This window comes from Triticum urartu, chromosome 3A (assembly GCF_056163025.1).
Source record: "Triticum urartu cultivar PI428250 chromosome 3A, HENAU_Tu73, whole genome shotgun sequence".
NCBI classification, from domain to species: domain Eukaryota; kingdom Viridiplantae; phylum Streptophyta; class Magnoliopsida; order Poales; family Poaceae; genus Triticum; species Triticum urartu.
The window spans coordinates 637,849,160-637,874,958 of NC_141875.1; the positions used below are offsets into that span (position 1 = coordinate 637,849,160).

The window sequence follows — 25,799 nt, forward strand, 5'->3', positions numbered from 1 at the left end:
TTGTTGGATGAAGCGGCCCGGACCGACATTACGCGTACGCTTACGCGAGACTGGTTTTACCGCCGTGCTATGCACACAGGTGACTAGCGGGTGTCAGTTTCTCCAACTTTAGTTGAACCGAGTGTGGCTACGCCCGGTCCTTGCGAAGGTTAAAACAGCACCAACTTGACAAACTATCATTGTGGTTTTGATGCGTAGGTTAAGAACGGTTCTTGCTCAGCCCTTAGCAGCCACGTAAAACTTGCAACAACAAAGTAGAGGACGTCTAACTTGTTTTTGCAGGGCATGTTGTGATGTGATATGGTCAAGAAGTGATGAGATATAAGTTGTCGTATGAGATGATCATGTTTTGTTGAAGTTATTGGCAACTGGCAAAAGCCTTATGGTTGTCTCTCTATTGCATAAGATGCAAGCGCCAAATAATTGCTTTAATTTATCCCTATGCGATAGCAATAGTTGCAAGAGCAATAGTTGGCGAGACGACCATATGACGACACATTGATATAGATCAAGATGATGGAGATCATGGTGTCATGCCAGTGACGATGGAGATCATGACGATGCTTTGGAGATGGAGATCAAAGGCACAAGATGATGAAGGCCATATCATGTCACATATTATGATTGCATGTGATGTTTATCTTTTATACATCTTATTTTGCTTAGTTCGGCGGTAGCTTTATAAGATGATCTCTCACTAAATTATCAAGGTATAAGTGTTCTCCCTGAGTATGCACCGTTGCGAAAGTTCTTCGTGCTGAGACACCACGTGATGATCGGGTGTGATAGGCTCTACGTTCAAATACAACGGGTGCAAAACAGTTGCACACGCGGAATACTCAGCTTAAACTTGACGTGCCTAGCATATAACAGATATGGCCTTGGAACACTGAGACCGAAAGGTCGAGCGTGAACCATATAGTAGATATGATCAACATAGTGGTGTTCACCATTGAAACTACTCCATCTCACGTGATGATCGGACATGGTTTAGTTGATATGGATCACATGATCACTTAGAAGATTAGAGGGATGTCTATCTAAGTGGGAGTTCTTAAGTAATATGATTAATTGAACTTTAATTTATCATGAATTTAGTCCTGGTAGTATTAGCATATCTATGTTGTAGATCAATAGCTCGCGATGTTGCTCCCCGTTTAATTTTTATATGTTCCTAGAGAAAAACTATGTTGAAAGATGTTAGTACCAATGATGCGGATTGGATCCGTGATCTGAGGATTACCCTCATTGCTGCACAGAAGAATTATGTCCTTGATGCACCGTTAGGTGACAGATCTATTGCAGGAGCAAATACAGACGTTATGAATGTTTGGCTAGCTCAATATGATGACTACTTGATAGTTTAGTGCACCATGCTTAACGGTTTAGAATCGGGACTTCAAAGACGTTTTGAACGTCATGGACCATATGAGATGTTCCAGGAGTTGAAGTTAATATTTCAAGCAAATACCCGAGTTGAGAGATATGAAGTCTCCATCAAGTTCTATAGCTAAAAGATGGAGGAGAATAGCTCAAGCAGTGAGCATGTGCTCAGATTGTCTGGGTACTACAATCGCTTGAATCAAGTGAGAGTTAATCTTCCAGATAAGATAGTGATTGACAGAATTCTCTAGTCACCATCACCAAGTTAGTAGAACTTTGTGATGAACTATAGTATGCAAGGGATGACGAAAATGATTCCTGAGCTTTTCATGATGATGAAATCGATGAAGGTAGAAATCAAGAAAGAGCATCAAATGTTGATGGTTGACAAGACCATTAGTTTCAAGGAAAAGGGCAAAGGGAAGAAGGGGAACTTCAATTAGAACGGCAAGCAAGTCGCTGCTCAAGTGAAGAAGCCCAAGTCTGGACCTAAGCCCGAGACTAAGTGCTTCTACTGCAAAAGGACTGGTCACTAGAAGTGGAACTGCCCCAAGTATTTGGCGGGTAAGAAGTATGGCAAAGTGAACAAAGGTATATTTGATATACATTTTATTGATATGTACCTTACTACTGTTTATAGCAACCCCTCAGTATTTGATACTAGTTCAGTTGCTATGAGTAGTAACTCGAAACGGGAGTTGCAGAATGAATAGAAACTAGTTAAGGGTGAAGTGACGATGTGTATTGGAAGTGGTTCCAAGATTGATATGATCATCATCGCACACTCCCTATACTTTCGGAATTAGTGTTGAACCTAAATAAGTGTTATTTGGTGTTTGCGTTGAGCATGAATATGATTTGATCATGTTTATTGCAATACGGTTATTCATTTAAGTTAGAGAATAATTGTTGTTCTGTTTAAATGAATAAAACCTTATATGGTTACACACCCAATGAAAATGGTTCGCTGGATCTCGATCGTAGTGATACACATATTCATAATATTGAAGCCAAATATGCAAAGTTAATAATGATAATGCAACTTATTTGTGGCACTGCCCTTTAGGTCATATTGGTGTAAAGCGCATGAAGAAACTCCATGTTCATGGGCTTTTGGAATCACTTGATTACGAATCACTTGATGCTTGCGAACCATGCCTCATGGGCAAGATGACTAAGACTCTGTTCTCCGGAACAATGGAGCGAGCAACTGACTTATTGGAAATAATACATACTGATGTATGCGGTCCGATGAGTGTTGAGGCTCGCGGCGGGTATCGTTATTTTCTGACCTTCACAGATGATTTGAGCATATATGGGTATATCTACTTGATGAAACATGAAGTCTGAAACATTTGAAAAGTTCATATAATTTCAGAGTGAAGTGGAAAATCATCGTAACAAGAAAATAAAGTTTCTACGATCTGATCGTGGAGGAGAATATTTGAGTTACGAGTTTGGTCTTCATTTGAAACAATGCGGAATAGTTTCACAACTCACGCCACCCGGAACACCACAACGTAATGGTGTGTCCGAACGTCGTAACCGTACTTTATTAGATATGGTGCGATCTATGATGTCTCTTACCGATATACCACTATCATTTTGGGGTTATGCATTAGACACATCTGCATTCACATTAAATAGGGCACCATCAAAATCTGTTGAGACAACATAGTATGAACTGTGGTTTAGCAAGAAACCTAAGTTGTCGTTTATTAAAGTTTGGGGTTGCGATGCTTATGTGAAAAAGTTTCAGCATGATAAGCTCAAACCCAAATCGGAGAAGTGTGTCTTCATAGGATACCCAAAAGAGACTATTGGGTACACCTTCTATCACAGATCCGAAGGCAAGATATTCGTTGCTAAGAATGGATCCTTTCTAGAGAAGGAGTTTCTCTCGAAAGAAGTGAGTGGGAGGAAAGTAGAACTTGATGAGGTAATTGTACCTGCTCCCTTATTGGAAAGTAGCTCATCACAGAAATCTGTTCATGTGACTCCTACACCAATTAGTGAGGAAGATAATGATGATGATCATGTATCTTCAGATCAAGTTACTACCGAACCTCGTAGGTAAACCAGAGTAAGATCTGCACCAGAGTGGTGCGGTAATCCTGTTCTGGAGGTCATGTTACTTGACCATGACGAACCTACGAACTATGAGGAAGCGATGATGAGCCCAGATTCCGCAAAACGGCTTGAGGTCATGAAATCTGAGATGAGATCCATGTATGAGAACAAAGTATGGACTTTGATTGACTTGCCCAATGATCGGCGAGCCATTGACATTAAATGGATCTTCAAGAGGAAGACGGACGCTAATAGTAGTGTTACTATCTACAAAGCTAGAATTGTCGCAAAAGGTTTTCGACAAGTTCAAGGTGTTGACTACGATGAGAGTTTCTCACTCGTATCTATGCTTAAGTCTGTCCGAATCATGTTAGCAATTGCCGCATTTTATGAAATCTGGCAAATGGATAAACAAAACTGCATTCCTTAATGGATTTATTAAAGAAGAGTTGTATATGATGCAACCAGAAAGGTTTTGTCGATCCTAAAGGTGTTAACAAAATATGCAAGCTCCAGTGATCCATCTATGGACTGGTGCAAACATCTCGGAGTTGGAATATACGCTTTGATAAGTTGACCAAAGCATATAGTTTTATACAAACTTGCGGTGAAGTCTGTATTTACAAGAAAGTGAGTGGGAGCACTACATCATTTCTGATAAGTATATGTGAATGACATATTGTTGATCAGAGATAATGTAGAATTATTCTGCAAAGCATAAAGGAGTGTTTGAAAGGAGTTTTTCAAAGAAAGACCTCAGTGAAGCTGCTTACATATTGAGCATCAAGATCTATAGAGATAGATCAAGACGCTTGATAAGTTTTTCAATGAGTACATACCTTGATAAGATTTTGAAGTGGTTCAAAATGGAACAGTCAAAGAAAGAGTACTTGCCTGTGTTACAAGGTGTGAAACTGAGTAAGACTCAAAGCCCGGCCACGGCAGAAGATAGAAAAAGAATGAAAGTCATTCCCTATGCCTTGGCCATAGGTTCTATAAAATATGCCATGCTGTGTACCAGATCTATTGTATACCCTACACTGAGTTTGGCAAGGGAGTACAATAGTGATCTAGGAGTAGATCACTGGACATTGGTCAAAATTATCCTTAGTAGAATAAGGATATGTTTCTCGATTATGGAGGTGACAAAAAGGTTCGTCGTAAAGGGTTACGTCGATGCAAGTTTTGACACTGATCCAGATGACTCAAAGTCTCAATCTGGATACATATTGAAAGTGGGAGCAATTAGCTAGAGTAGCTCCGTGCAGAGCATTGTTGACATAGAAATTTGCAAAATACATACGGATCTAAATGTGGCAGACCCGTTGACTAAACTTCCCTCATAAGCAAAACATGATCACACCTTAGTACTCTTTGGGTATTAATCACATAGCGATGTGAACTAGATTATTGACTCTATTAAACCCTTTGGGTGTTGGTCACATGACGATGTGAACTATGGGTGTTAATCACATGGTGATGTGAACTATTGGTATTAAATCACATGGTGATGTGAACTAGATTATTGACTCTAGTGCAAGTGGGACACTGAAGGAAATATGCCCTAGAGGCAATAATAAAGTTATTATTTATTTCCTTATATCATGATAAATGTTATTATTCATGCTAGAATTGTATTGACCGGAAACATAATACATGTGTGAATACATAGACAAACAGAGTGTCACTAGTATGCCTCTACTTGACTAGCTTGTTGATCAAAGATGGTTATGTTTCCTAACCATAGACATGAGTTGTCATTTGATTAACAGGATCACATCATTAGGAGAATGATGTGATTGACTTGACCCATTCCGTTAGCTTAGCACTTGATCGTTTAGTTTGTTGCTATTGCTTTCTTCATGACTTATACATGTTCCTATGACTATGAGATTATGCAACTCCCGTTTACCAGAGGAACACTTTGTGTGCCACCAAACGTCACAACGTAACTGGGTGATTATAAAGGTGCTCTACAGGTGTCTCCAAAGGTACTTGTTGGGTTGGCGTATTTCGAGATTAGGATTTGTCACTTCGATTATCGGAGAGGTATCTCTGGGCCCACTCGGTAATGCACATCACTATAAGCCTTGCAAGCATTGCAACTAATGAGTTAGTTGTGGGATGATGTATTACGGAACGAGTAAAGAGACTTGCCGGTAACGAGATTGAACTAGGTATTGAGATACCGACGATCGAATCCCGGGCAAGTAACATACCGATGACAAAGGGAACAACGTATGTTGTTATGCGGTTTGACCGATAAAGATCTTCGTAGAATATGTAGGAACCAATATGAGCATCCAGGTTCCGCTATTGGTTATTGATCAGAGACATGTCTCGGTCATGTCTACATAGTTCTCGAACCCGTAGGGTCCGCACGCTTAAAGTTTCGGTGAGGATTTGTATTATGAGTTATGTGATTTGATGTACCGAAGGTAGTTCGGAGTCCTGGATGAGATCGGGGACATTACGAGGAGTCTTGAAATGGTCGAGACGTAAAGATCGATATATTGGACGACTATATTCGGACATCGGAAAGGTTCCGAGTGATTCGGGTATTTTTCGGAGTATCGTGGAGTTACGGGAATACGGGGAAGTAGTATCGGGCCTTAATGGGCCTTAGTGGGAAGGAGAGGCAGCAGCCAGGAGGTGGCGCGCGCCCCTCCCAAGCCCAGTCCGAATTGGACAAGGGGTTTGGGGCGCGGCCCCCCTCTCCCTTCCTTCTCCACTCCCCTCCTTTCCCCCCTTCTCCTAGTTGGATTAGGAAAGGAGGAAACCTACTCCTACTAGGAGTAGGAATCCTACTCCCTTGGTGTGCACCTCCTAGGGCCGGCCTCCTCCTCCCTTGCTCCTTTATATACGGGGCAGGGGGCACCCCAAGACACACAAGTTGATCTGTTGATCTCTCTCAGCCGTGTGCGGTGCCCCCCTCCACCATAATCCACCTCGATCATATCGTAGCGGTGCTTAGGCGAAGCCCTACATAGGTAGCATCATCATCACCGTCATCACGCCGTCGTGCTGACGGAACTCTCCCTCGAAGCTCTGCTAGATCGGAGTTCGTGGGACGTCATCGAGCTGAACGTGTGCTGAACTCGGAGGTGCCGTATGTTCGGTACTTGGATCGGTCGGATCGTGAAGACGTATGACTACATCAACCGCGTTGTGCTAACGCTTCCGCTTTCGGTCTACGAGGGTACATGGACACACTCTCCCCTCTCGTTGCTATGCATCACCATGATCTTGCGTGTGCGAAGGAATTTTTTTGAAATTACTACGTTCTCCAGTTCCTTTTTATGCTAGAAGTACCACCAGCGAACGAGGCAGATCTCATGGGCGGAGTGGTAGGACTCAAGCAGCGCTGCCTGCTCCGCTAGGTTCGTGTCCGGCGCGATGGCCCTAGCGGCGGTGAGCTTCTCCTCCGGTTGCTGGTGCTCTTGGAGGAGCTAGGGGTCGTAGGCGGCGTCGGCCCGCGCCTCCCGGAACTGCTCCTCCCGCTCATCCCGCACCATGTCCATGTAGTGGGCCCATGCCTCGACGATGGTGGCGTCGACGAGGGGCCACCGCCCATGTTCTTCATTAGGATCGTCCTTCGGCTGTCTACCGAGCAGCCAACCGGCAGCTCCTTCTGCTTCGCCGTTAGCCCGTCCAAGAGAGCATTGGAGCGCAACGAAGCAATGGTGGGAGTGGTGCAGAGAGGAGAAAGGGATCAGAGGCGGATGACAGCGGCTATGACCGACGCATTAGTTTGTATAGCAATCGTGGGCGACAGAGGGACGAACAGGTGGTGTCGGAGTAGCCGCCTCGGCAACTGCGTGTCATTAATGTGGGCGATAGATGGACGAACAAATGGCCGTCATGTCGTTTGAACATGGAACAGTTGCCTGCACTGGGAAGAGGCGCAAATGGCGCTGTCTCGGCCGGCATGCCGCCTTGATGCCGACGCTAGTGAGAGGTTGTGTCTGCTCTGGCCGGGCACGAATGCGACACTGACGCTCTGCAGCGGCGCTGGCCGTTCTCGATGGGAAGCGCGTGCGGTCAGGGAGGGGATTTGGGTGGGCCAGGGCGGTCAGACGTGGGCGTGGCAGCGGTCCGGACGCCCGCAAGGCCCCCCTCCACCCCCCCCCCCCCCCCACACACACACACACACGTTTGTCTCCGTTTTGCGGGAGAGAACACGGGTGGACCGCTCGACAGACAGTTACAGGCCTGTGTTGGATAGCAGAACACATCCGGACAACGCGGTCCGGACGTATGCAGACGTTTTGAGGATCGGTGTTGGAGATGTCCTTACGAAAAAAAATTGATGCACCTTGTATACAAACTGATAACTTTGAGACAAAGTATCAGGGTTACGAACAGAAGCCTAGGACTTCATAGAGAACTCGTTTTTTTTACAACATTTCGCATTCAAACTTTTTCTATTTTTATTATACATAGTGAAAAGTCTCATGATCAAATTTGGGGCTATTCTGGGTTGATTTGCTATTCTTAAAGCATTAATTGATTTTCTGACCATTAAAAAGAAAAAACACTCGGTTCAAAATAACATGCAGTCGATTTAAGAAAAGGATGAAACTTGGCATGGTGTCATTATATGACCCTGATAGGATGTGGTAAAAATTTGAAATTATTACGAGAAAAACTGAATGCACTTCGTGTACAAACCGAACACTCTCTGACGAAGTATCAGGGTTTCAAACAGTTAGTGTGGAATTGATATAGAACACAATTTCTTTTACATTTTACTCTTCAAACTTTTTTATATTTAACACACACCACTCAAAGTCAAAGGAGACTTTCTACATAAATAATTAGTCACAAAATGCGCACATGCTTCCTTTTCCCACCTTCTACAAATCTTAAAAGACTTTCCGCGGAATGGCTAGTAGTATTCTAAACCAAAAGCGTTGCTTGTTGAAGACTTCCCGTGTATACAAATAGAAGCAAAACGTCTCTCATTGTATAAAGAAAATAAAGAAATGGGAGAAGGATAGAAGAAATGTAAGGATTACACGTTGTGGCTGATCCGGTCTTAATTTATCGGCCCATTCCTGGCAAGTGGCAACTACATACAAAGTCGTCCACATATCACATTGAATAAGAAAAATTAAACCTTTTCCGACCCAAATCATCAGATATAATAAGGTCTTATATTATGGAACGGCTGGAGTACAGCACAATATTTCATGCGGAGGACTTCTTCTCTTAGATCAGAACGACATCTTCCAATTTGTTGGCGCTAATCATATACAGTAGTAAAATAATATGAGCAGCCTCGTGCAGCAAAGGAAAGCTGCGGTAGGCCATAGGCGACGTACGGCAGCGCTAATACTCAAGTTGACAACGGCATGTGGAACATGTCAAACACGCGTCCATGAAATCCTACCAAGAAGTTCAACATCAAGCAAAATGGAGAGACTATATATAGCTTCCATACCGTTCTGGTTTCACTCACATCCATCGCTGCGATATTCCTTCATTCCCTTCTAGCAGCTAGCTTGCAAATTAATTCTAGCCTTCTCCTTCTGAACGTGCAGTGGTGCACATGGCGGCTTCCTCTCGCTTCCCGTTAGCTGCTCGCTGCAGCCTCTTGCTCACGGCAGCGCTGGTCCTAGCGCTGAGCCTTGGAGCCCACGGTCATGCAGGTGCCGATGCTGGTGCCGGGTTAAGCTCGTCCTTCTACGACGACTTGTGCCCCGGTGCGGGCGACATTGTCCGGCGCGTCGTCCAGAAAGCCCGCGTCGCCGACGCGCGCATCCCGGCCAGTCTCATCCGCCTTCACTTCCACGATTGCTTTGTTCAGGGTTGTGACGGCTCGCTTTTGTTGGACAACGACCTCCCGGCGATCATGACCGAGAAGGAGGTCCCTGCCAACGACAGGTCAGCACGCGGGTTCAAAGTGGTCGACAACATCAAGCGTGCACTGGAGAACGCATGCCCCGGCATCGTGTCTTGCGCCGACATCCTTGCCCTCGCCTCCGAGATTTCCGTCGAGCTGGCTGGAGGGCCGCGCTGGAGTGTGCCGCTGGGCCGCCGTGATGGCACGACCACCAACATCGAGAGCGCCAACAATCTCCCGAGCCCCTTCGACTCTCTGGAGACGCTCCAGGAAAAGTTCAAAAACTTGGGCCTCGACGACACTGACCTTGTCGCCCTCCAAGGAGCACACACCTTTGGGCGGGCGCAATGCCAGTTCACGCAGCGGAACTGCAGCGCCGGGCAGGACGACGAGACGCTCGTGAATCTCGACACAGTCACCCCTGACGTCTTCGACAACAAGTATTACGGCAACCTCTTGCGTGGCCGCGCCCCTCTCCCTTCCGACCAGGTAATGTTGTCTGATCCCGTTGCCGCCGCGACCACCGCACGGATCGTTCGCAGGTTCTCCGGAAGCCAGAAGGACTTCTTCAAGAATTTCGTGGCCTCGATGGTCAAAATGGGGAACATAAGCCCGTTGACCGAAAGGGCCGGGGAGATTAGGAACAACTGTAGGAGGGTGAACAGAAAACCCTATTGACGAATGAGATTGATGTTATGAGTTGTGAACTTGTTGTCTTTGTGTAAATCATTCTTTTAATTCATTCCAACTGTAAAGTGTTCCCTTATTATTTTGTTTTGGATACAAATGTAAATGTTCAGTATGTGATTTTCGCAAACCAATATTTGTATATCAAATGACTTGTCTTCGATAAACATATTCATATCGCTTTACCACTGCTACAAAATGACATGTCATGGGACTATATATCTATGTATTTTGAATTTATGACATTGCCTTATCAAAATTTTCATGGTTTTATATCTACTAGCAAAAGAGCCCGTGCGTTGCAACGGGAGGGAAAACATAACACACGCTCTTAACTCAACAACCATCACTCAAGACCATAATAGGTCCATCTCCTTTATTTTTGCGAGGCATCATATTTGTGTTGCCGCTTATCCTCCTTCTCACCCTCGCCGGCGATGCCCTCGATGTTCACACAAAATAACAAAAAATATGTGTTGAATATGGTTAAATTTGCGAGGCGTCTCTCTCTCCCTCTCTCCTCCCTCTCCCTCTCTCTCCCTCTCTCTCTCTCTCGCTCGCTTTCTCTCACTCTCGCGATGAGAAATCTGTTGTTTTCCCCTGCGACATTTTTCAAAGGTATGCATTTGTAGTTATCGATGTTTTTTCCGTATATGGTTATAGTGGGGTGTTTATTTGCAGTCCGGATCGCCGCCGGTATGAAAAAAATCCGAATCTTGCGCTATAAATTATAAGTTTGCTTCCATAACAATATTTTAAAGATATTTAAAAGGTAAAATTAACATCATATTTAGATTGCACATATTTTTCTAATAAAATTTCATATATAATATGTTAAAATCGAAGTTACAGTTTAAAAGACATAGATAATTTAGAAAATCATTTGGTTTGACTCAAATATATTCTGAAATGATATTTAAAAATACTTAACAGGTAAAAATAATCTCATATTCATATTCTACATATTTTTCTAATCAAATTTCATATATAACATGTTTAAATCGGAGTAACGGTTTAAAAGATATGGATGATTTTAAAAAGCATTTGTTTGACTTAAATATGATCCGCGGATGAATTACCTAAAACATCAGGGGGGGTTTCAAAAAATGTAAAATAACGGTTCGGGTATGACTTAAATCTGGATGGCGTGTTGATTTTAAGAAAAGATAGGGACTTTTGTGTAAAATACGAAAATAACGATTCTTATTAACTTAAAACAGGACTGCGGGTTGAATTCTCTGAAATAGAGGGACTTTTCTAAAAAATGCCATGGCGGACGAAATAAACCCAAATTACTTTATTATTAGGTAAAGATTTGGAATAGCCTATTAACAAATTGACAGGAAGGAGGCAAGTTTTTGTGTCTCCGATTTCAAGATTTTCCGGACTCTGAAAAATAAAAGAAAATTACAGTAATGAATAACGTTGGAGACAACACAACTGCCAAAGTAGGACCCTAGAGGAGCCACGTTGGCCCACACCCCCTCCTTCTGGCCCGTGGTGTGTGTGCATGTGCCCATGCACCGCCTCCCTACCATCCTTCTAAATGTGTAGTAGTCCTTCAGGATTTTCCGGACTCTAAAAAATAAAAGAAAAATACATTAATGAATAACATTGGAGACAACACACCAGCCAAAGGAGGGCTAGAGGGGAGCCACGTGGGCCCACATCCCCTCCTTCTTGCCCGTGGGGTGTGTGCATGGGCCTGTGCACCTGTTGGAGAACGTTGCAGAAAACAAAAATTTTCCTACTCGTTTCACCAAGATCATCTAGGAGTTCATCTAGCAACGAGTCATCTAATGCATCTACATACCTTTGTAGATTGCGCACGGAAGCGTTCAAAAGAACGGTGATGATGTAGTCGTACTCGACGTGATCCAAATCACCGATGACCAGCGCCGAACGGACGGCACCTCCGCGTTCAACACACGTACGGAACGGGAGACGTCTCCTCCTTCTTGATCCAGCAAGGGGGAGGAGAGGTTGATGAAGATCCAGCAGCACGACGGCGTGGTGGTGGATGCAGGGCGTCACAGAAGCAGGGCTTCGCCAAGACTACGAGGGAGAGACGTAACGGGGAGAGAGGGAGGTGCCAGGGGCTGGTGTGAAATCCCTCCTCTTCCCCCCACTATATATAGGGGTGCCATGGGGGGGCGCCGGCCCTAGTAGATGAGATCTACTAGGGGGGCGGCGGCCAAGGGGAGGATTCCCTCCCCCCCAAGGCACCTAGGGGTGCCTTCCACCACATGGACTCTTCCATGGTGGAACCCTAGGCGCATGGGCCTATAGGGGTTGGCGCCCCAGCCCACTATGGGCTGGGTTCCCTCCTATTTCAGCCCATGTAGCCCCCCGGGACAGGTGGCCCCACCCGGTGGGCCCACGGGACCCCTCCGGTGGTCCCGGTACAATACCGATAACCCCGAAACTTGTCCCGATGCCCGAAACAGCACTTCCTATATATAATTCTTTACCTCCGGACCATTCCGGAACTCCTCGTGACGTCCGGGATCTCATCCGGGACTCCGAACAACATTCGGGTTTCTGCATATACATATCTTCACAACCCTAGCGTCACCGAACCTTAAGTGTGTAGACCCTACGGGTTCGGGAGACAAGCAGACATGACCGAGACGACTCTCAGGTCAATAACCAACAGCGAGATCTGGATATCCATGTTGGCTCCCACATGCTCCACGATGATTTCATCGGATGAACCACGATGTCGAGGATTCAATCAACCCTGTACACAATTCCCTTTGTCTATCGATATGTTACTTGCCCGAGATTCGATCGTCGGTATCCCAATACCTCGTTCAATCTCGTTACCGGCAAGTCACTTTACTCGTACCGTAATGCATGATCCCGTGACCAGACACTTGGACACTTTGAGCTCATTATGATGATGCATTACCGAGTGGGCCCAGTGATACCTCTCCGTCATACGGAGTGACAAATCCCAGTCTTGATCCATGTCACCCAACAGACACTTTCGGAGATACCCGTAGTCTACCTTTATAGTCACCCAGTTACGTTGTGACGTTTGGCATACCCAAAGCACTCCTACGGTATCCGGGAGTTACACGATCTCATGGTCTAAGGAAAGGATATTTTGACATTGGAAAACTCTAGCAAACGAACTATACGATCTTGTGCTATGTTTAGGATTGGGTCTTGTCCATCACATCATTCTCCTAATGATGTGACCTCGTTATCAATGACATCCAATGTCCATAGTCAGGAAACCATGACTATCTGTTGATCAACGAGCTAGTCAACTAGAGGCTTACTAGGGACATGTTGGTGTCTGTTATTCACACATGTATTACAATTTCCGGATAACACAATTATAGCATGAATAAAGACAATTATCATGAACAAGGAAATATAATAATAAAGCTTTTATTATTGCCTCTAGGGCATATTTCCAACAGTCTCCCACTTGCACTAGAGTCAATAATCTAGTTACATTGTGATGAATCGAACACCCATGGAATTCTGGTGTTGATCATGTTTTGCTCTAGGGAGAGGTTTAGTCAACGGATCTGCTACATTCAGGTCCCTATGTACTTTACAAATCTCTATGTCTCCATTTTGAACATTTTCACGAATGGAGTTGAAGCGACGCTTGATGTGCCTTGTCTTCTTGTGAAACCTGGGCTCCTTGGCAAGTGCAATAGCTCCAGTGTTGTCACAAAAGAGTTTGATTGGCCCCGACGCATTGGGTATGACTCCTAGGTCGGTGATGAACTCCTTCACCCATATTGCTTCATGTGCTGCCTCCGAGGCTGCCATGTACTCTGCTTCACATGTAGATCCCGCCACGACGCTCTGCTTGCAGCTGCACCAGCTTACTGCTCCACCATTCAACATATACACGTATCCGGTTTGTGACTTAGAGTCATCCAGATCTGTGTCGAAGCTAGCGTCGACGTAACCCTTTACGACGAGCTCTTCGTCACCTCCATAAACGAGAAACATTTCCTTAGTCCTTTTCAGGTACTTCAGGATATTCTTGACCGCTGTCCAGTGTTCCATGCCGGGATTACTTTGGTACCTTCCTACCAAACATACGGCAAGGTTTACATCAGGTCTGGTACACAGCATGGCATACATAATAGAACCTATGGCTGAGGCATAGGGGATGACGCTCATCTCTTCTATATCTTCTGCTGTGGTCGGACATTGAGCTGAGCTCAATTTCACACCTTGTAACACAGGTAAGAACCCCTTCTTAGAATGATCCATATTGAACTTCTTCAATATCTTATCAAGGTATGTGCTTTGTGAAAGACCTATGAGGCGTTTTGATCTATCTCTATAGATTTTGATCCCTAATATATAAGCAGCTTCTCCAAGGTCCTTCATTGAAAAACTTTTATTCAAGTAGGCCGTAATGCTGTCCAAGAGTTCTATATCATTTCCCATCAAAAGTATGTCATCTACATATAGTATGAGAAATGCTACAGAGCTCCCACTCACTTTCTTGTAAACACAGGCTTCTCCATAAGTCTGTGTAAACCCAAACGCTTTGATCATCTCATCAAAGCGAATGTTCCAACTCCGAGATGCTTGCACCAGCCCATAAATCGAGCGTTGGAGCTTGCACACCTTGTCAGCATTCTTAGGATCGACAAAACCTTCCGGCTGCATCATATACAATTCCTCCTTAAGGAAACCATTAAGGAATGCCGTTTTGACGTCCATTTGCCAAATTTCATAATCATAAAATGCGGCAATTGCTAACATGATTCGGACAGACTTCAGCTTCGCTACCGGTGAGAAAGTCTCATCGTAGTCAACCCCTTGAACTTGTCGATAACCCTTAGCGACAAGCCGAGCTTTATAGATGGTCACATTACCATCCGCGTCTGTCTTCTTCTTAAAGATCCATTTATTCTCTATGGCTCGCCGTTCAACGGGCAAGTCAGTCAAAGTCCATACTTCGTTTTCATACATGGATCCTATCTCGGATTTCATGGCTTCTAGCCATTTGTCGGAATCCGGGCCCGCCATCGCTTCTTCATAGTTCGAAGGTTCACCGTTGTCTAACAACATGATTTCCAAGACAGGGTTGCCGTACCACTCTAGTGCGGAACGTGTCCTTGTGGACCTTCGAATTTCAGTAGGAGCTTGATCAGAAGTATCTTGAACTTCCTCTCTAGTCGGTGCAGGCACCTCAGGAACATTTTCTTGAGTTGCGCCATTTACCGGTTCAAGAGGTAATACTTCATCAATCTCTACTTTCCTCCCACTTACTTCTTTCGAGAGAAACTCTTTCTCCAGAAAGGACCCATTCTTGGCAACAAAGATCTTGCCTTCGGATCTGAGGTAGAAGGTGAACCCAACAGTTTCTTTTGGGTATCCTATGAAGACGCATTTTTCCGACTTGGGTTCGAGCTTTTCAGGTTGAAGTTTCTTGACATAAGCATCGCATCCCCAAACTTTTAGAAACGACAACTTAGGTTTCTTACCAAACCATAATTCAAACGGTGTCGTCTCAACAGATTTCGACGGAACCCTATTCAAAGTGAATGCGGCAGTCTCTAAAGCATAGCCCCAAAAAGATAGCGGTAAATCGGTAAGAGACATCATAGACCGCACCATATCCAATAGAGTGCGATTACGACGTTCGGACACACCGTTACGCTGAGGTGTTCCAGGCGGCGTGAGTTGTGAAACTATTCCACATTTTCTTAAGTGTGTACCAAATTCGTGACTCAAGTATTCTCCTCCACGATCTGATCGTAGAAACTTGATTTTCCTGTCACGTTGATTCTCAACCTCACTCTGAAATTCCTTGAAATTTTCAAAGGTTTCAGACTTGTGTTTCATTAAGTAGACATACCCATATCTACTCAAGTCATCAGTGAGGGTGAGAACATAACGATAGCCACCGCGAGCCTCAACACTCATTGGACCGCATACATCAGTATGTATGATTTCCAATAAGTTGGTTGCTCGCTCCATTGTTCCTGAGAACGGAGTCTTGGTCATTTTACCCATAAGGCATGGTTCGCATGTGTCAAATGATTCATAATCAAGAGACTCCAAAAGTCCATCTGTATGGAGCTTCTTCATGCGTTTGACACCTATGTGACCAAGGCGGCAGTGCCACAAGTATGTGGTACTATCATCATCAACTTTACATCTTTTGGTACTCACACTATGAATATGTGTAGCAATACGCTCGAGATTCATTAAGAATAAACCATTCACCATAGGAGCATGACCATAAAACATATCTCTCATATAAATGGAACAACCATTATTCTCAGATTTAAATGAGTAGCCATCTTGAATTAAACGAGATCCCGATACAATGTTCATGCTCAAAGCTAGCACTAAATAACAGTTATTGAGGTTTAAAACTAATCCCGTAGGTAAATGTAGAGGCAGCGTGCCGACGGCGATCACATCAACCTTGGAACCATTCCCGACGCGCATCGTCACCTCGTCCTTTGCCAGTCTCCGTTTATTCCGCAGCTCCTGCTGTGAGTTACAAATATGAGCAACGGCACCGGTATCAAATACCCAGGAGTCACTACGAGTACTGGTAAGGTACACATCAATTACATGTATATCAAATATACCTTTTGTTTTGCCGGCCTTCTTGTCTGCTAAGTACTTAGGGCAGTTCCGCTTCCAGTGACCGCTTCCCTTGCAATAAAAGCACTCAGTCTCGGGCTTGGGTCCATTCTTTGGCTTCTTCCCGGCAGCTTGCTTGCCAGGCGCGGCAACTTCCTTGCCGTCCTTCTTGAAGTTCTTTTTACCCTTGCCTTTCTTGAACTTAGTGGTTTTATTGACCATCAACACTTGATGTTCTTTCTTGACTTCTACCTCCGCTGATTTCAGCATTGAGAACAACTCAGGAATGGTCTTTTGCATCCCCTGCATGTTGAAGTTCATCACAAAGCTCTTGTAGCTTGGTGGAAGCGACTGGAGGATTCTGTCAATGACCGCATCATCCGGGAGATTAACTCCCAGCTGAGACAAGCGGTTATGCAACCCAGACATAGTGAGTATGTGCTCACTGACAGAACTATTTTCCTCCATCTTACAGCTGAAGAACTTATCGGAGACTTCATATCTCTCGATCCGGGCATGAGCTTGAAAAACCATTTTCAGCTCTTCGAACATCTCATATGCTCCATGTCTCTCAAAACGCTTTTGGAGCCCCGGCTCTAAGCTGTAAAGCATGCCGCACTGAACAAGGGAGTAGTCGTCAACACATGTATGCCAAGCGTTCATAACGTCTTGGTTCTGTGGGACGGGAGCTTCACCTAGCGGTGCTTGTAGGACATAATCTTTCTTGGCAGCTATGAGGATGATCCTCAGGTTCCGGACCCAGTCCGTATAGTTGCTGCCATCGTCTTTCAGCTTGGTTTTCTCTAGGAACGCGTTGAAGTTGAGGACTACGTTGGCCATTTGATCTACAAGACATATTGCAAAGATTTTAGACTAAGTTCATGATAATTAAGTTCATCTAATCAAATTATTAATGAACTCCCACTTAGATTAGACATCCCTCTAGTCATCTAAGTATTACATGATCCGAGTTAACTAGGCCGTGTCCGATCATCACGTGAGACGGACTAGTCAACGTCGGTGAACATCTTCATGTTGATCGTATCTTCTATACGACTCATGCTCGACCTTTCGGTCTTCTGTGTTCCGAGGCCATGTCTATACACATGCTAGGCTCGTCAAGTTAACCCTAAGTGTTTTGCTGTGTAAAACTGTCTTACACCCGTTGTATGTGAACGTAAGGATCCATCACACCCGATCATCACGGCGTGCTTAGAAACGACGAACTTTAGCAACGGTGCACAGTTAGGGGAGAACACTTCTTGATATTTTTATGAGGGATCATCTTATTTACTACCGTCGTTCTAAGTAAACAAGATGCAAAACATGATAAACATCACATGCAATCAAATAATAAACGTGACATAATATGGCCAATATCACATAGCTCCTTTGATCTCCATCTTGGGGCTCCATGATCATCTTGTCACCGGCTTGACACCATGATCTCCATCATCATGATCTCCATCATCGTGTCTCCATGAAGTTGCTCGCCAACTATTACTTCTACTACTATGGCTAACGCGTTTAGCAATAAAGTAAAGTAATTTACATGGCGTTCCTCGATGACACGCAGGTCATATAAAAGAATAAAGACAACTCCTATGGCTCCTGCCGGTTGTCATACTCATCGACATGCAAGTCGTGATTCCTATTACAATAGCATGAACATCTCATACATCACATATAGATCATTCATCATTCTTCACAACTTTGGCCATATCATATCACAAACCACTTGCTGCAAAAACAAGTTAGACGTCCTCTAATTGTTGTTGCAAGTTTTACGTGGCTGAATTAGGGTTCTAGCAAGAACGTCTTCTTACCTACGTTAAAGCCACAACGTGATTTGTCAACTTCTATTTACCCTTCATAAGGACCATGTTCATCAAATCCGCTCCAACTAAAGTGGGAGAGACAGACACCCGCCAGCCACCTTATGCAACTAGTGCATGTTAGTCGGTGGAACCGGTCTCACGTAAGCGTACGTGTAAGGTTGGTCCGGGCCGCTTCATCCCACAATGCTGCTGAAGCAAGAAAAGACTAGTAACGGCAAGAAAGTTGACAAATCTACGCCCACAACTAATTGTGTTCTACTCGCGCAAGAAGAACTACGCATAGACCTAGCTCTGATGCCACTGTTGGAGAACGTTGAAGAAAACAAAAATTTTCCTACTCGTTTCACCAAGATCATCTAGGAGTTCATCTAGCAACGAGTCATCTAATGCATCTACATACCTTTGTAGATTGCGCACGGAAGCGTTCAAAAGAACGGTGATGATGTAGTCGTACTCGACGTGATCCAAATCACCGATGACCAGCGCCGAACGGACGGCACCTCCGCGTTCAACACACGTACGGAATGGGAGACGTATCCTCCTTCTTGATCCAGCAAGGGGGAGGAGAGGTTGATGAAGATCCAGCAGCACGACGGCGTGGTGGTGGATGCAGGGCGTCACAGAAGCAGGGCTTCGCCAAGACTACGAGGGAGAGACGTAACGGGGAGAGAGGGAGGTGCCAGGGGCTGGTGTGAAATCCCTCCTCTTCCCCCCACTATATATAGGGGTGCCATGGGGGGGGCGCCGGCCCTAGTAGATGAGATCTACTAGGGGGGGCGGCGGCCAAGGGGAGGATTCCCTCCCCCCCAAGGCACCTAGGGGTGCCTTCCACCACATGGACTCTTCCATGGTGGAACCCTAGGCGCATGGGCCTATAGGGGTTGGCGCCCCAGCCCACTATGGGCTGGGTTCCCTCCTATTTCAGCCCATGTGGCCCCCCGGGACAGGTGGCCCCACCGGGTGGGCCCACGGGACCCCTCCGGTGGTCCCGGTACAATACCGATAACCCCGAAACTTGTCCCGATGCCCGAAACAGCACTTCCTATATATAATTCTTTACCTCCGGACCATTCCGGAACTCCTCGTGACGTCCGGGATCTCATCCGGGACTCCGAACAACATTCGGGTTTCTGCATATACATATCTTCACAACCCTAGCGTCACCGAACCTTAAGTGTGTAGACCCTACGGGTTCGGGAGACAAGCAGACATGACCGAGACGACTCTCAAGTCAATAACCAACAGCGGGATCTGGATACCCATGTTGGCTCCCACATGCTCCACGATGATTTCATCGGATGAACCACGATGTCGAGGATTCAATCAACCCCGTACACAATTCCCTTTGTCTATCGATATGTTACTTGCCCGAGATTCGATCGTCGGTATCCCAATACCTCGTTCAATCTCGTTACCGGCAAGTCACTTTACTCGTACCGTAATGCATGATCCCGTGACCATACACTTGGACACTTTGAGCTCATTATGATGATGCATTACCGAGTGGGCCCAGTGATACCTCTCCGTCATACGGAGTGACAAATCCCAGTCTTGATCCATGTCACCCAACAGACACTTTCGGAGATACCCGTAGTCTACCTTTAAAGTCACCCAGTTACGTTGTGACGTTTGTCATACCCAAAGCACTCCTACGGTATCCGGGAGTTACACGATCTCATGGTCTAAGGAAAGGATACTTTGACATTGGAAAACTCTAGCAAACGAACTATACGATCTTGTGATATGTTTAGGATTGGGTCTTGTCCATCACATAATTCTCCTAATGATGTGACCTCGTTATCAATGACATCCAATGTCCATAGTCAGGAAACCATGACTATCTGTTGATCAACGAGCTAGTCAACTAGAGGCTTACTAGGGACATGTTGGTGTCTGTTATTCACACATGTATTACGATTTCCGGATAACACAATTATAGCATGAATAAAGACAATTATCATGAACAAGGAAATATAATAATAAAGCTTTTATTATTGCCTCTAGGGCATATTTCCAACAGCACCGCCTCCCTACCCTCGTTTTCAATGTGTAGTAGTGCACATGGCCGCTTCCTCTTGTGTTGTTAGCTTCTCATGACAACATCCTGCTCATGGCAACACTAGTCCTAGCGCCGTGTCACGGAACTCATAGTCATGGCAGTGTCCATGCCGACTTGAGCTCATCCTTCTATGATGACTAGTGCCCTAGCATGCATGACATTGTCGATGCATTATCCAGAACGCCCGCCTTGTCGACATGCGAATCATATGTCTCGACTTCCATGAATACTTTGTCAAGGGCTTTGATGGCTCGCATTGGTTGGTCAAAGACCTCTTGATGATCAAAATTGAAAAGCAGGTCCATGCATTCCCTTGGCATTGAGGTGGCCGATATCACCAAACGCACGCTAGAGAATGCATTCCCCTGGCATTGTGTCTTGCGCCAACATCCAAGCCGTGGTCACCCCGGTCTCTGTTGAGCTGGCTCGAGGACTCTCTGGAGACGCCATAGGAGTAGTTCAGAAACTTGGACCCCAATTACACTAACCTCGTCGCCCTCCAAGGAAGCCACACCATTGGGTGGGTGCAGTCCCGGCTCACTCAGCGGAACTGCGGCGGCATGTAGGGCAAACAATGTTGGTGAACCTTGACACAACATCTTTGGCATCAAGTACTACGACAAACTCTTGTGCGGCCGCGCCCCATTCCCTCTGGACCGATAATGCCATCTAACCTCACTGCTGCGGTGACCCTCACACCAATTGTTCACATGTTCCCCAATAGCGACAAGGACTTCGTCAAGAATTCCGCTACCTCGATGATTGAAATGGGGAACATAAGCCCTCTGACAGGAAGAGGTTGGGAGATTAGAACCAACTATTGGAGGGAGGGTATAAAACCCTATTGATAAACGAGATTGCTATTACGACTTGTGAACTCATGATGCTTGTGTAAATCATTGTTTTGATTCATATTCTATATCTAAGTAGCTAGCCCCCTAGTCGTAAAAAGATAGCTAGCCCCCGCTAACCTACTGCATGTATATGTGTGTGTTTTGATACACATATTCACTATGCTTTGAAACCATTCAGTTTATTTCACTATGCTTTGAAACCATTCAGTTTATTGTAGACGCATTGGAGAGTGTGCAAAAGGGATATGGTGGCTTGCCACTACATTTAACAGGCATAGTGTAGAAGGTAGGGGGTGGGCGTGTTTGATAAGTAGAGTGTCGAACACAAAACAAATCACTCAAAAAGCCAAAGTGACAATTGTGTGGTTGGATGGTTGTAAATATATAAAGAAGAATCAAATGAAAGTAAATGAGTGCAACAAGTGACTCAATAAGTATTTGCATTGATTTTTTTATTGCTTGATTTTTCTCATGTGGATAGAGCCTAAGCTTATATGTTGTAAAGACATTGGCTCACATATACATGGGATTAAAGCCTTAGCATGCATCCATAAATACTAAGAATAATTACAACAAATTATAATCATTTCCTTAAGATCTGGGGTTTGTATTTAACTCTCATGCTATAATCTAGTATAATAAGTTGACACTTGACTTATTATAATCAGTTGTTGAATGATGCACCCAAGAATAATTTCTGAAGATGACGGACAAAAAGTCACCCACGAGATTATAGTATCGAGGCCCCCACAAAAAACAATTACAAAGTCAGAACCTTGAACATGGGCATGAGCAACAAAGAGAATGGCATTTTCAAGGATTTGTGGAGGAAACTTCCTCGTTGATGTTAGTTATATATCACCCATCATGGGCGATGTGATCTAGGGGAAGAAACCAAATCCACGAGACAAGCATCCCTACATGTACTAAGAATCGACTCAACACCACCGGCTAATACTGGAGACACGACTATCTACCGTTCGTAGATGAACATGAGAAGAGGCACCCAAAGCAAACAACAACAAACGAACATCTAATCGAACAACTAAGGGGTTAATTCTTTTAACACACCAATTAATTGAGCAACTATATATTGCCTATTCCTCCAACTCAAGATGTCCCACACCCTTCTTTCACTCTAAACATGTCCCACACCCTTCCTTCACTCAATGCTCTCCTTACACATGCGCAATACCCCCAAGTTATGCTCCCTTCTTATCTTTACAGTTCCTAGCTCCCTTTGATACAACATCATGAAACAAACACAGATATCAACTCCTTATATACATGGCCCCGCCATCATCCAAGATAGATCAGTGCTATTTCCAAACACACATTAATCAACTAATCGACTAGTTAAAAAGTTTGAAGGTCAACTACATCTCTTATGATCAAAATGTAGTGCCCTAGACACATATTAATAAGATTTCAAATGGTCACCCTCACTATTCTTCTAACATTTTGAGTTTTTGTTTGTTTGGACAAAAAGTACACAATACCTTCAAGATTGTGTGGAAGAATTCTAATCCGTGTGGCACTCTCACATCAGGATGGCTTGAATGACATAACATGTACCATTGCGGTAGAGAACACGTATTCTTTGTTGAACAATAACTCTTTTCACCACGGCCTGCACGCTAGGAAATCTTTTTTCATTGAGTGATCACTTGGTGGGGGAGGATCCCCTCATGAATGCATTACTCAAAGAGCAGGTAGGCAGTGTTAATTACATAAGTTTACACAACGAGAGGAGAGATAAAGGTGCCAATACATAGTGGCCTCTATACTAACATGGTCCTTAAACCCGAAAAATCCAAAGAGAATAGTCTGAAATGATGTTTCTAAGAGTGCCGAACGCAGAGAGGTGCTCATTGCAGAAAACATGGGCATTGCAAGAGTCCCAGATTTTTTACAAGATGGCAAGGGCAATGGTGGGCCAGTTGTTGATGTTGAGGCCAACCGGGTGTTCCAAATGTGATTAGTCACAGTAGGAGCAGCGAGGCCGAGGATCAGCCAAGACTTGCATAAGCTAATCTTTTTTCTTTGAGAAACACAATACAGACGCAGACACATACGAACACGTACATACACACATCTTTATGACCGCGCGCATGCATCCTTACCCCTATGAACACTGGCGGAGCTTCAGCAAGGCTCAATGGGGTGCGTACATGCAGAGCAGGAACGCAACAGCCTCACTGAAGCATTCGTTCTGTAGTTCCTCGATAAAAGCACTCAGCAGAGGAGCTCAGTGTCCGGCAACTGCCCACCACCATGGTCGAATGTCTTGGCTTATTTTATGCTCTCCAGCCCGCCCAACTTCCCTTTTGTAGCTCCCCCACTACCTATGAGCACGTCAAAGAGACCGAGTGGGGATCTTGAGATTGTATCTTAAAACCTATCAATAGACAACTATGATCCACATGAACAAAAAAATGGAGGGGTGATTCACATGAACAAATGACTCTTTTTTCTTAGGGAGAAAAACGGCCCAAGCAAATACTACTAGCAATACTAGATGCGTATGTAACTCCAAAAAAAACGCGAACCTTGGCCTTCCATACACGCTTCAAAAAAAAGTCAAAACCGTGCTACCGCCAATTGGGTTGGGTTGGGTTTGGGGGGAGGGGCACACATCACGAGAGGCGTGCAAACGCACGATCGAGACCAGGACTCCGAGCGCAACACAGCTCGCGTGTCCTTTAAGATCAGGACTCGCCACCGCCGCCGCTCCCTGCCTCCGGTGCCCCCCCTCCTCCTCTCAAACCCCAGCCCGCCTCCCTACCCCTCCTTCAGTAGTAGAGCACATGGACAACTGCTATACAGCACATAGGGTGTGTTTGGTAGAGTGCATGGAGAGTATATGAGCTCAAGAGTTTCCTCCTCGACCACTTTTGGGTGTTTGGTAGCCTGCATGGGTCTCCTCGGCATGCACGAGCTCAGCCCAAATACGCTCTTAGCATGCACGAAGAGAGAACACCCCAACAGGCGTTCACTGGTCAGCATGCATGAGCAAAGCGAGCCACAACGTGTTTTAGAAAATGTTCAGAATTTCTAAAAAATAATTTAATCTTCAGAATACCAAAAGTTTTTCAAATTTTTGAAAAATCTCCAGATTTTCAAAATATGTTAAAATTTTCAAAAAATGTTCTGATTTTCAAATTTTGGTAAGATTTTCAAAAAAAGTTCCAATTTTAAATTTTTTTAAAAAGATTAAACTTTCAAAAAAAATTTAAAAAATAGAATTTCAAAAAATGTATACATTTTCAAAAATGTTGTTTTTTCATGTTTCAAAAAATTATTCACATTTTTTTAATGTTTTGTTCACTTATTTGAAAATACCAGTTGCTACAGTACCAACTGACATGTCTAAACAAATGCAAGCTGCCAAACAGAGTCTGAGCTTAGCATGTCTCAGCACATACACCGCAACCAAACAACAGCAAATGCTTGCACTCAGCATGTCTACACTGATCATATATCATAGGGGAACAACCATGCTAGGTTGGCAATGCTACCAAACACACCCTAACGTGCTGCAAAGGAAACAAGCCCCCCCCCCCCCCCCCCCGCTCTCCCCTTCGCGCCCTTCTGGGCAGGCCCATCTGCGGCCAGGACGCCGCCTGTTTTTTGTTCTTCTTTTCCTTTTTCTTTTTTTCTTTCTTCAATAATTTAGGATATCAAAAGGTTCTATATTTCAAAAAGTTGCTAATTTTGAATCAAACAATCATGAATTCAAAAAAATATTCATGGTTTCAAGAAGATGCTCGGGAATTCAAAAAATGTTCACGAATTTGTAAAAAATGTTCACAAATTTAGAAAATGTTCATGAATTTTAGAAAAATGTTCATGATTTCTAAAAATGTATTGATTTCAAAAAATGTTCATGATTTCAAAAAAATTCTAAAACAATTTCATGATTTCAAAAAAATGTTCGTGAGTTTTAAAAAATGTTCATGATTTAAGAGAATGTTCACAAATTTGTAAAATCAAAACCGTGATTTCGACAAAAATATTCACGTATTTAAAAAATGTTCATCATTTGAAAAATATCACGAATTTAAATGATTTTCGCAAATTGAAAAACAAGAATAAAAATGAAAATAGAGAAAATAAAAAACAAAAATAAAGCAGTAAAGAGGTAAAAAAGAAAAATGAAAATGAAAAAGGAAAGAAAGAAAAAAAACAGGAAAAAACGGTTCCCTTCCCAAAACCGGTTGGGGTGAACCCCGAAATGGGCCGGCCCATAGAAATAGTAGCGCGTGAGGGAGTATACGCTATGTCGCTTGCCAGCGACCTATGCGCTCTATAGAAAGGGTCGTGCACATCGCTTCCTCTTGGATGCCATTAGCTGCTCACAACAGCCTCTTGCTCATGGCAACACTAGTCCTAGCGCCGAGTCACGGAACCCATAGTCATGGTGATGTCTATGCCAGGTTAAGCTCACCCTTCTATGATGACTAGTGCCCTAGTGTGTG

At 44.3% G+C, this 25,799-nt stretch overlaps 1 pseudogene; it reads left to right on the forward strand.

Moving 5' to 3' along the window:
• The first annotated feature begins 8,928 nt into the window (after positions 1-8,928).
• LOC125548968 (peroxidase 2 pseudogene) lies at positions 8,929-10,129 on the forward strand (annotated as a pseudogene).
• The last annotated feature ends 15,670 nt before the right edge of the window (positions 10,130-25,799 follow it).